The following is a 13,667-nucleotide window of genomic DNA, read 5'->3' as shown; positions in this document are numbered from 1 at the left end:
GAGTATCACACCATTGAATGAGGCTGATCAATTTATTAGCACTTACGATAAGTAATATGACGGGTGATTTTTTTCCTAATGCAACCTATAATATATGAACTATCTACTTTTACCTGGAAATCATCAACCATAATCCTACAATTATTATCATTAATCTTTGAATTTCGAAATTATTTTTTGAATATTTTAAGATTAAAGCTGATAATTCGAAAAGTAGTATTAATAATTTTAAGTTTAAAATTGATAATTCAAAGATTAAAATTGATAATTCAAAGATTAAAATTGATAATTCAAGGATAAAATCGACAATTCGAAAACAAAATGTTTCCATGCTCTTAATGTTAATACTTGTATATTAATTCTTCTTTACACACAAAGTGAATTTATTTTTTTCACATATTTTAATAACAAGTTTGATGGTAGAATGTTGTCGTGTTTATTTATACTTCTGATTTTTTATGGTCACAAATAGAAGAAAAAAAGGACTACATAAAATGCAATATAATTAAGACACTTCCATCTTTGGTTAGGCGATCTCATGTATTATGCACACATTTATTGTTGATATTTACAGAACGACTGATGTAAAGTTCGTCACATATATGTACATGTATGTTCGATACACATTTCAGTGCTAGCACTATGAACAATACGATATGTAACTAGTTCATGGTAAGGGTAAATTATGTTCATATATTTAAAGATGTCTGAGCCAAAAAAGACATACACAACGGAAATATAGGTAATGTGTAATGTATTGATATGTTTAAGTAAAAGACAATCAAAAATTAAAATGAAGCATGACATAACGCAGACAGAAAGTTAAGTCAATGCCATAGTATACTGAGGATGTCGAGCTTGACGTATTCATTGTATGGACAGCTGTCAGATACAAACAACTGTATGATTGTTGCAATGTTAGCATTCCAGTTTATCAGTATACACCAAATATATGATAAGCCTTCCAGGTCGCCAACACACACATATGCATACATGTATTGTATATCTGATGGACCTATTGACTGAAGTTCATGTCAGTACCTCAATTAATCGAATGTCTTTTATGTGCTCTTAATTTTTAAGTCTCAGGGAAAAATTGACGTTTTTACAATTAAAACAATACGAAATCAAATTCAGAAAACATTTTTGAATTTTAGGTATCAAAAACTGTGCGTTATAATAAAAAATGTTATGTGTTCATCTTTAAAAGTAACGGTTATCATAGGTAAATCGAGACTTTACAAATAATCATAGTAGGAGTAACACCTACAATAGGTTGGAACTTCACATATAGCAATGACTTTTTAAATAAAGCACATACTGTGACACAATCACATTCAAATATCATAGCTACATTTTTTAAAACTGAAAATGCTGTATATACAGTTGTTGAGTAAGCCTTCCGTTTCCATAAAACTATTACACATTCATGTAAACAAGTTACCTGAACCCAACCTGTGTTTCAAATCAATTGATGGTCTTGAATGATTTTAGGGTCACGGAATAGATAAACACAATCGATGAAAGGAAGACGTAAGTTGGGGAACATCCTTAGTTATCTGTTAATATATATCATAACGGTCAGCCAACTTTTGTTGATTGCCGTGTTGAAATAATGAGTTCAATACCATCCCTAAAAAGGCGATAGCTGTTAAAAGGGAATAACATTGCTTTATTCCTTCATCAAAAGACTTATTGTGTAGCAGTACAAGAAATACACAGCTGACATGTTATTTCTTATCATTAAATAGTATTTGGAAACTTTTTTCAAGAAAAGGTCAAGATACAAAAAAAAAATGTGGTATAATTTCAGTAATTTTGAATTCCGAAACTATTGCAAGATTTTCAATAATGAGAATAAAGCAACTTGGGTATTATCTCAATTATGCAAAATTGCAAACAATTATACAAGTATCTGTTTTCTTTGTTTTTTACAACAAATAAAAACAGATCGATAAAAGCCAAAACCCTGTCCAAACCAAAGATTGGATTGCTAATTAATTTTGTCAATTTCGTTTCTTGATTTGGACTGTGTATCTTTTTTTTTCTATATTTCTGGTGTGTTAACTGTTGAACCCATATGCATTTCTAGCAGTTAGCTACACAGCGATCAATTGCGGTAACTTGAGCTTAAGTTTCCGAAATTTAAATGAGTTAATATATGTGTCATGACATTTAGTGTGCACGTCAAGTGTAATGTCATGGAAATTTGTTTATTACTTAATTATTCAAATATAATTAACTGTATATCCATGTCAATTATATAAAATATTTGACACACAAAACAGGGGAAAAAATTCTTCTGTGCACTGCACGCAACCAAAAAGTGTAAAAAAACAGCACCTTACTTTTAAATTTATACGTTCGTTTAGCATATTTATCACACTATTAGGATATTTCAACTTATCAGGTTTTAATGTGGATGTTGTTAACTCAAAAATAGGGCAGAGTAAATTCTGCCTGTCTCCGTAGTCATAGTAACACAAGTCATGATTGGGTATCCGAATGTATGATTAGCGCTTTTGTTTGAGTTTTTAGTCAGGTAATACATAATTATCAGGGAAATACAACAAGAACTATAAAATAAGAAGACAATGCGAGTTGAGTCAATCAGTGTGAAAGGCTTTACATATTTAATCCAGTTAAAGGGCACCTAAAATTGTTCAATTAAATAAGCCACCTATAGAAACATTTCAGTTTACAATACCTTCTTAGCATGCTATTTTGTAGAAGGGTATCGACGTCGATTGTATCTCATGGTAGAAAGATGTAGAGACTGTATGCTTGAATCAACATTGATTATACTTCAGATCATTTGAAAAAAATCGATATTTAACAACAGTATTTTTAGTAGGCAGATCGCCGAAAATTCATAATCGGTGAAATTTTACAATTAAATTTCTAAGAAGATAAAATAAACCTTTGATGTGTTTTTGTTGTTGTTTTTTTTTTTTTTTATGTTGCGCTATATTTTAATAAATATAATATCGTCTGATTGGAACAGTTTATCTGAATATCAATAATATTGTTTTTAACAAAAGTGACCTGGATCATTTCGATGTGACTATCATTGAAATACAATTCGTCCTTTTAGCTTTTTTCAAGTTAACAAGTCTCGATAAAAATGAATATTAGGCTGTATCTCAATAAATGGATATCAGAAGACTTAGTATAAGTGACAGTTAGACAAATATCTTTCCAATAACAATTGGTGAACGTAAATCATTATAGGTCAAAATAAGATCTTCAAAACAGAGCATTGGCTCACACCGAACAACAACCTATACATGTATAAATGTCTGTTGTTGGTAAACTGTCTTTTGATTAGAATAAAACGTTAACATAAACCTACCTCAATCGTAATGGATACCTAACGTCACATTAAAAAAGGCAATTTATGAACACATTTCTTTTGCTTAAACCAGATAGATATATTGAGCACATGTTCATATATATCAGACTGGATGTGTCAACAACATTCTTACTCTAAGTTGACCTGGTCGAGCTTTAGCTATTTTAGATGAGTGATCGTTTTAGTTGTGGACAATAGCAAACGAAAACAAGACATTGTGAATTGCATGCATTTGTAGCGCTAGCTATTCCGGACTTGCATGGTTTTTTTTCTCAGGAATACTTCTTACAGCAATATATTTGAAAGCCAATGCTTTATATAAACCGAAATAGTTGAAGAGCTATATGTATTGAACACAAGTTATACATAAAACCCCGATAAGAACGGTCGAATTTTAGGAAATCCGTGTGAATCAATTTACTATAAAAAAAAAATACTATGAAACTACTCATATGGTAGGATAATAGGAAAATGCAGTTATCTTTCTTTCGATGTAGATGCATTGTTGTAGCTAAAAACGATTTAAATATTGGAATATTTAAAGATTAGCCTGCGTTAATAACATATGCTACATATAGCTAGTGACTGTAATAAGTAAACTGATCGTGTATGGTATCTAAGCGAGTCTCTAGGTAGCGTTTTCTGCTCAAGCGTATAATTGATATTCTGACGGTAGCATATAGAATCTGCTCACCTTTCATGGCACCTGAGATCACCCCCGGTTTTTGTTGTGGGATTCGTGTTGCTAAGTCATTTTTATTTTGATGTATTTATGTTTTTCGATTTAAAAGTATGAATGTCACTCTGGCAACTTTCGCCCTTCTTTAGCAAATTCCTGTGTTTCGCCATTACAATAAGATAAATTTGTCGAAAAAGATTAAGTTTGAAAATGTATATAAACTTGTAATTGAAAAGAAAAATCAAAATGATGCAATTAATTAACATAAATAATGCAATTTTAAAAGAAAAGGTATAGTTTAATAACTGCAATTTGTATAGGAAACCAATATCTAACAAAAAAAAATTGCGAAGTGATTACAGTTCATAAGAGAGAGACGAAGATACCAGAGGGATAGTAAAATTTATAGATAAAAAAACTGACAACGCCATGACTCAAAATAAGTAGGGTCTATTGCCGTTAAATCTAAAGATAATAAGAAGATCGATTATTGTGTGATTTTTTTTTTAAGTATGCTTAGGACTTTAATCTTAAGCATTAACGTGTCATTAATTTACTTGAAAAAGAATGAGTAAGAATGTATGAAAAATCGTGAAACGAAAAAGATTGGATAAACAAGAAAACGCTTTGCTAAATGATATAAAACAGATACACAATGCTTATAACTACAATATACAGATCAAGTTTGAATTTGATTATGCACTCTTTATAACTCATGAGTTATATCTTGTTGAATTTTTATCTTTAATTGTATATGTTATTTGTCAAATGTTTGTTATGCTCTAACTTTAGTTTGCCGATTATTTGAAACACTAACATTATGGTTAAGTTCAAATTTTGGTAATGCATCTCTTGCCGTTCAACAATGTTCAAGAGTTGTGTCCGTTTAAAACTTATGTGTAACTGTGAGTATCTGATTTGACTCTCTTGTGAAAACACCGACTAAAATGAAGTATGAAATATAAAATGTATATAGAAAATAATACTCGGACGTCATTTATGATTACATTAGAGCGCTTTTCTAGTCGTCGATAGCATGTAAAATGCTGCACGATTTGTTTATTATTGTTCATGCACCGTGTTATGATAATATGTTACAATTTAGTAATTATGTACACTGGATCGTAATTCATATCGCATTGTAATAAAACTCATTTTTTTTTTCTATTTTTCGTCTTTCATCTTTTAAAATTATTACGTGTGATATTTAATATGAACAGCTGTTACTATTTAGATTTCATAAATTAATTGCCTCAAAAGAATCTTGAACAAGTATACAGAGAAGTTATTATATATTTGCCATCTGAATAACATAATATTACTTATCTTAGATATTTCGATCAATAAATCAACTTCACGTGTTTTTGTGCCTGAATAAAGTAAAGCAATATTGACAATGTAAATTGATAAGGAAAAACAATTTAAATATGAAATTAGATAAACTGTAAATATCTTAAAATATATTAACAATACTATACTACCCACCAGAAGTGAGTTTAGGGTGTGCATATGTTACAGAAGGACGGTCACAATTTAATATATTTCAGACTATGGATAGTGCGACGATATCTCCAAAACATAATTTAAAAAGTATTCGTTTATAACTATATTGTTTCTGTTAAAATAGATGGACATGTTTGAAGATAAGTATGTCAGCAATGCAAATGTACATTTCCATTTGTATTTTCTATAAAACGTCTATCAGACAAAGTTTATCTATGAACGATATCCCTGCACGCTAGGGTTCTATTTCATTCTAATCGCTTTCATAAAATCGTCTTTTATTTCTGCTGATCAGTTTTCTCCATTAATAGTAAGATTTTTTTTTCTGTAATGGATATATCAGCATGCTTCGGTTCTATTTTTGTTTTGTTTTATTTCATATTAAGTTAACCAACATTTATTTTCTTCCACCACGCCGAGTTTTATCGATAGAAGTGCATATAAACATAGTTTGATCTTTAAAAGATAGCCTTACACGCTTGGATTATATTTGTTGTATCAGTAAATCTTAATGTTTATCTTAAGATAATATTTCTTTTCAATAATGAGTGATTTTCTACAATAATATAAAAAAATGACACTGACTTTATCTAGGTGCACATCTGATAATTTGTTTTCAAAAGATGTAATTGAATAACCCGAAGACTTGTGGGTTTTATCTTTAATATATTGCGCATTTTTTTTTTCTGTTTTTATTTATAAATATTTCATATTAGTGCTTTTGTAAAACCGAGTAATCATCAGTTTGTTTTAATCATAAACGTAAGGTTTTATCTTTAAAATATTGGCCTTCGCGCATTTTTTCTTATTATTATAAATATTTCATTTTAGTACTTATGTTAACATCAGCAGTCACCATACAGTTTGTTTTAATCATAAAAGTAAATGCCAAAAAAAAAAAAACGTGGATGAGATTAAAATTTTAAAATTATCATCTTGTGAATAACGTTTGTTTCAAAAACAAAAAAAGAAAAGTAAAATAACATCATTAGAAACAGACGGTGATTTTTAGTTTTGTTTATTGTGAATTATCTGTATGATTTTATTATGTTTTTATTTTATCTGAATCTTAACACTGTTATTTTTCTCGATCTACAGTGAGTCTTAATCACTGACAAGACATATGTATTTATTTGTTGGCTGAAAATATCGTCACTTATTGATTGATTTCCCGAATCCAAAATTATACTGTTTATTTAACATCATTTAAGTGTGTTTTTTTTTCTGTATAACCTGATAACTAGATATGACACTTCCGCCTTCTGTATTTTGTAGTAAGGTTCTTGTTATTTGTGGACTTAATTACCGAAACTTACATATAAAGACCGTTATTTAACCTGTATTGGTTTACATTTATGAATTATGACTTAGATATGATGTGGTTTCTTTGGCACATATACTACTTCCGATGTTATCGATAGACATTTGTATTTGATGCAGGTTTTGTTGCATGTGTTGTAATTGGCTTTGAATTAGCTGTCAGTAGCTGTGTGTACTCTTTGATCTGAAGATAGTGTCCTTTTGTTCTGGGGATGTACAAGTACACAGTCACGTCCACTATGGTTTTGTTAGGTGAATTTGTTTGTATCCATCTGATATGTTAGGAATTTCCAAACTGATTCTCATGGTTTGTTATTGTTTGTTCTGTGCCACCATTGACCAGGATTACATGTAGGGTTTGAAAACCGTTTACATGTCCACCCTCGACATATTCTATATGCGCCTGTCGGAAGTCAGGAGCCTGTAATTGTATGGATGGTCATTGGCGGTTGTTGTTGATGCGTTATTTTGTACTGTTATTGTTTTGTTTTTATTGCACCACTGTCTCGAAATTAAGAAAGGAATTGGCGCGGAATACATATTAAGACCCTCCTCTTTTTCCGTCAGTGAGTTCAGTGCTTGTTGTCTGTTTGCTTGTAAGATATTTGTTTTTTGCTCGATATTATCTTCATAACTTAAGACGTTTGAATTGTTTTAATTTGTAGTTTCGGAGACTTTCAAAGCTATGTATATGGTATACAATTCTTATTTATTATAGGTCTTACGGTTATATACAGATGTGTTATGTCTGTGTCATTTTGTATCTTATGAGGAGTTTGCTCATTTTCATTCATTACGTATCTTATTTTTCTAAAAAAGTATACATCTATATATATGATCGAATCACACTTCTATTACTGTAGGGTATATCAGCATGTTTACTGTAAACGTTACAAAAGAAGGCTTTTAAGTGCATATCTGTTCACATGTTCAATGACGTGAAATGCATGAAACAACGATTGCAATTCTTTAAAATATTGTTTTCTACCTGTTTGTTCAGTTAACAGTATTTAGTCAATAAAAGTAGATTCCAAAAACATCATATGCTTACTTTTCTTAAGGTGCTTTTTATATTTCCTCCATATTAGTGAAAAGATTAACGTGCATTACTTCGATCAAAGACAAACATCTTGCAGGCTCCGTTTCTTTTTTCCTATTTTGCGTTTTATTTAAGATGTCTTTTCAGTCTCATTTGACTGTCAGTTTTTTTTTGTTCTGATTGGAAATCTAAATAACAAATTGAGTAATCCTTCAGCGAGTACAAGTGTGTGTTGGAAATGATTTAATTACATAACACCGTTCACAATAGATTTTGCTGTGAGTTTTTTTTCGTTTTATTTCATTTTTCTTAATCTTGTCAACTTTGAATTCTGCATTACACAGTGAGTTTCTATCATTAATACCGGATATCGATACCATTTTTATTTGTCGACTATTTGGGACTTTTTAATAAAGAATGAATGAAGACTATTAATGTTTGAACACATGCTCATAATGATGTGATCAACTATATACCAAACGGTATCATAAAGCAATGAAAGAAGAAGTCAGGCATTTTTTTTATTTATTTGATAAATTTGTTACCTAACGCCATTTGTAAAAACTGTATTTCTAACTTTAGCTGTATTGTTGATCACTTAAGTAATTGTAAAATTTATCCGAACTATATATATATATATATATATATGTATATAAGTACACCTGGTGTATGTTACGTTTGACTAAAGGCAACATCTAACATCTTTTAGCAAAACAATTGAATATACATCTATCTGTAAGCCAGAGTTGATCTTTTAACATCAAGTCATTGATTGTTTTTGCAAATGTAACAAAAACTACACATTAGGGTTAAGGATTAATAACATTTTAACACGGTAGAATGAAAGCCAGTATTGCGGTACTGTAGACAGGAATCTGATGTATATATATATACAAATAAAATACATCAACATAACACATCACAAAGGTAAGTGTAAGAATATATTAGTACATATTAATTAATGTAATAAGTTGAAATTACTTTTCGAAAAATACTTGCAAGATCTAGTTGAAACATGATTACAATTAATTATAGTTATTTCAAGATTTGTAAACGGTGACTGTTTATGTTAATACGTGGTATGTATATGCAATACATTACCATTATCATATAGATGACAATTACTCATTAACTTTTAATAAGGAAACCCATATCAACTTTTGTGTATGTTAAGATAGGACCTGAAATCTCTGATATAAATTATTGTCATGTATATACACCTGTCTGTAGGAATAATGCTACAACCCAATTATTAACCAACATTTAATTGAAAAAGTCTCAAAAGTCATAGGGTTCATACTCTTCATTTGTTTTTCGTATTGCTATACATATAAATAAGTTAATTTCGATAGGCAAGATCGACGAAAAAGGTGTATTAGCAATAATTGGAAAAAAGTAGTCGTCACCTGTGGTATAAATATTTTCCACATTTTAAAGACTGAAGAATTGAGATTTGCTTTTTTTTTTTTGCTATATTCCCTATCAAACTCATGTGATCGTCTTGCTACAACCTCATCAAAGGGGCACTCAATTCAAAAGTCGAAAATAAACTGACATCTCCATGACACAAATGATGGAAAAACTGAAATATGCAAAAGAAAAAAAAAAACAGTTGTCGATAAATTATAACACCGAAAAAAAAAAGACATCAAAAACAAGATCTAAAGAGGGTGCTATATCTAAAAACTGTATTGTTCTTTTTATAAAACATAGTTTTAAACAACTCTCTGATGTGCTACTAACAACTTCTCATCATTACCCTACGTTTGTATGAAAACGAACGATGAAATGCATTATCAGTGTGAAACACTGCATTGCTCTTGCTTATCTAGTTTCAATCTACCATTTTCTCCAGCAAATGTCTGTGCAATATCAAGAATCAGACATTTGTTTATACTCGTTCTATTCTTTAAAAACGTTATATTTTTTTCCACTTTTTATGTACTTATTATTTTTTAATTAACCTCAGAGTGTTTTTTTTACTTTAAACTTTTTAGTTACATTCCGTTAACTAACGAATCTTGAAAATCGATGCCAATGAATGTATTATTAATGTAAATGAATCTTTTGCTTACAAAATCATGTTATAAGACATTTGATTCTACTTCCGTTCCAGCAAATCGAATTACCGGTAATAGTCGCAAACTTCAAAATATGTGATTAGGGTATTGCTGCGGTTGTTAAACCGAATTATTTTCATACCAAGCTAATTTACTCGTTTCCATTCTTCATTTTTCTGTATTGGGACAATATCAATTACAATTTTTTTTAAAAGTGCACATATGTTAAATCATAATATAATTCTTACTAGAACACACCCGAGAAATTACGGACAATTAGAGAGTGGTTGAAATTATGAAAATTTTTGTAGGACATATTTGTTATATATATCAGTGACCACTGTGGGTAGTAATCTTTGAATTCATAGTATATTTTATAGTTGATGTATGATCAAAGTATACAGAAAAATGCAGAAATAATTTCCCTGTCTCAAAGTACTTTTAAAAGATATGTGTAATTTTAAAACAGTCCTGAACAGAAGTCTTGTCTTTGACTTAAAAGTCCATCCGATGATGGAAACAATATCTGGACGCCTTTATTTTCGTTTTTTCTCCAAATATAACATAAAAAAAAAATAATCATAAGTGAGAATGACAAATGCGACTGTGCATGGTATCTATCGGACACAAAGACATGATGATTAATGTATTGTGGAAATAAGAGAAAAAAGAGGGACGAAAGATACCAGAGGGACAGACAAACTCATAAATCGAAAATATACTGACAAGGCCATGGATAAAACGACAAATAGAAACAATAGTACACATGACACTACATAGAAAACTTAAAAATAAGCAACACGAACCAGGGGTGATCGCAGGTGCTCCATAGGGTAAACAAATCCTGCTCCATATGTGGCACATGTCGTGTTGGAAGGAATATATCCGATATCATTTGTGGAACGGTTATTTCATAACGGTCAACCAACTTGTGATGTATTCCGTAATATTTTTGATGTGATGATTTCAACCTCACTATTTGGAATTCTTGATTTAATAGCTTTCTTATGACCAACAACCCTCTATCAAGAAAAGCATGATAGGAAATACAAGGACGTGAATATCGTATCAATTGGGAGATATATACACCGTATTCAGGTGCTGCTGAAATGTTGCTACTTAGAAATGGAAAGTTCACAATTTGAAAGCTGAAATCATCTCTTTTGTCGTAAAGTTTTGTTTTCAATCGACTCTCATTATCAATTTCTATATGTAAGTCAAGATATCAGGCCGACTTAACTGTATCTGTTGTATCATTTATATACAGTTAAATGGGATAGATGCGTTCAACATAGTCACCAAATTTTGAATTATTTAGTGATAGAACATCATATATATAGCGGAAAGTAGAGTGAAAGGATAATGCTAACTTCTTATCGTTCTTTCTTAGAAGTTCCTGTATGAAGTCAGCCTCATAATGATAAAAAAAACAGTCGGCATGAAGAGGTGCACAATTTGTTCCCATTGAAATGCCGACAGTCTGTTGAAAAACACGTCCTCCAAACATAACACATATGTTGTCAATCAATAAACCAAGCGTCTTGATAATGTCACTTTCAGAGAATTTTTTGTTAGAATCAGAGTGATCCTTCACAAAGTATGATTTATCCTTCCCTAAGACAAGATACTTGTATTTACGTTGGCCATTCTTTTTTATGAAACAAAGCAATACCAACTCTTTCAATATGTCTTTTAGTTTGGAATGTGGAATATTTGTGTTATTCTATTACAAGATGAACGAGAGTTAGATTGTATGTACTCTAAAAGATCTTTGGAATCTTCAAGTGCCCACATTTGATTCACGCCACACAAAATGAGATCTTCTTGTTTGATAGTATAGATGTTCTACGCTAGAATTATTGTTTTACGGTTATGCATTTGTAAACGTGACTGATCTGTAATAGTGACGTGTCACTTGACAACATACATCGCTGTCAACAATTGTCACTGTTGGACTCTTTATTCAAATGCCGTTAACTTCAGATATACACAGATGATAGTATAATTGTGATGAGAACATTTTTTACCGGAGTTAAACTACCATCGATTTATACGCTTCAATACCATAGCAAACTTCTTTTAATAAGACGTGTCACAACACATGCAATTGTCATTGGCAACATGTTCCTTCAAATATACTCGTTGTGTATTTGTGTCAGTTAAAATAAACTCTAAATGTTTATGATAATAGCTTGTTGATGATTTATATTCAATAGAAATGTATTGTATCCTTCTCTTAATTTGTGTTGAAGATTTATGTCTCATTTTGATATTACATAACATCAACAACTGTTCCTTCCAAAATTTGCAGATTTATCTTTTCAAAACATCAAAGCATTCTAAAAAAACTTGTAATGTGTGTTTTCTGTTGTTTAACTGCATTTTATAGTTTACAAACGAACAGATGTTTATGAATCACTATTAATCAATTACAACATCCAGAAAGAGTTTAACTAGTTTTCATCAAAAGAGTCAATATTGTTACCATTAAGTATAATAGAAAAAAAAACTATATTCCGTTATTTATTCCTCATTTACTTATTAAATTGAATTTTAAATCAACAATCTTCGGATATTATGTTTAGCGAACAAACGAATAATCAATAAATTAAAATTAAAATTTAATCTTGATGAAATTTAACGGTATATAATTTGCGATTTCCTAGAAAAAAATAAAATCACAAAAAAACTGAACTCGGAGGAAAATTTATTCGGAAAGTCCTTTATCACATGGCAAAATCAAATGACAAAATACATAACAAACGAATGGACATCAACTGTCATATTCCTGACTTGGTACAGGCAAAAGATAGAAAATGTTGGATTGAACCTGTTTTTATATCGATAAACCTTTCACTTGTACGACTTTTTCAACAAATTCCGTTATATTGAAAAGGCTACAGAAGTCTTTCAATTTAATCAAAATCTTTCTAGACCAATGCTCATTTGGAATAACTTAAATTGCATTTCACAAATAGTATTCGGTTTACAAAGCGTGTTTAACATTGTGTAATTCTGATGGCGTTTTCTTAAGTAATGCATTACGGTATTGCATGTCGTTTTGCACGTTCATATTTTCATTGATAATTACATTCAACACTTGAATAAGGAGGAAAAAAAACTACTATGTCTGGAAGTTCGACATATGTGTCTTTATACGATACATCTATAAACGTTGAAAATTTTTTTCAGTAAAAATAAATCATTGTTACTTGTGCCAATTGACATAGTAAACGTTGTTATAGGGAAAAACAAAACTAAGTATTTATGATTTATATTTGGTATGTTTAAATAATTAAAATTCTGAAAAAAGGCCAGCATGTAGTTTTGGACAATTAACTGACATCAATATATATTTCCTTCTATATGACTATTGCATTTAGTTCCAATGAAGTTAGGAATGATTGAGCTTTGATTTTACAATGGATGACAGTACGTTTCGTTTTGAATTTTCCTTAGAATTCGGTAGCCACTAACTATTATGTCTATCACCTAATGCTTATTGTTTAAAGCACGTTATGATTTGTTTAGTAATAACTAGCACTTTGTGAACATTATATCTACTGTATACTGTAACAAATGCATGATTTGTAACAGCATCACTGTCAAGTAATAGAATAATTATAATGCACACTTGAAACCATCAAATTTATTGACAATAACGTAAAGTGCTATTTATTTTGTTCATTACTAACAGATTTACATATTCTGAAT

The sequence above is a fragment of the Mytilus galloprovincialis genome, chromosome 14 (assembly GCF_965363235.1).
Source record: "Mytilus galloprovincialis chromosome 14, xbMytGall1.hap1.1, whole genome shotgun sequence".
Lineage (NCBI taxonomy): Eukaryota > Metazoa > Mollusca > Bivalvia > Mytilida > Mytilidae > Mytilus > Mytilus galloprovincialis.
Note: the sequence above shows the minus strand (reverse complement) of the source record.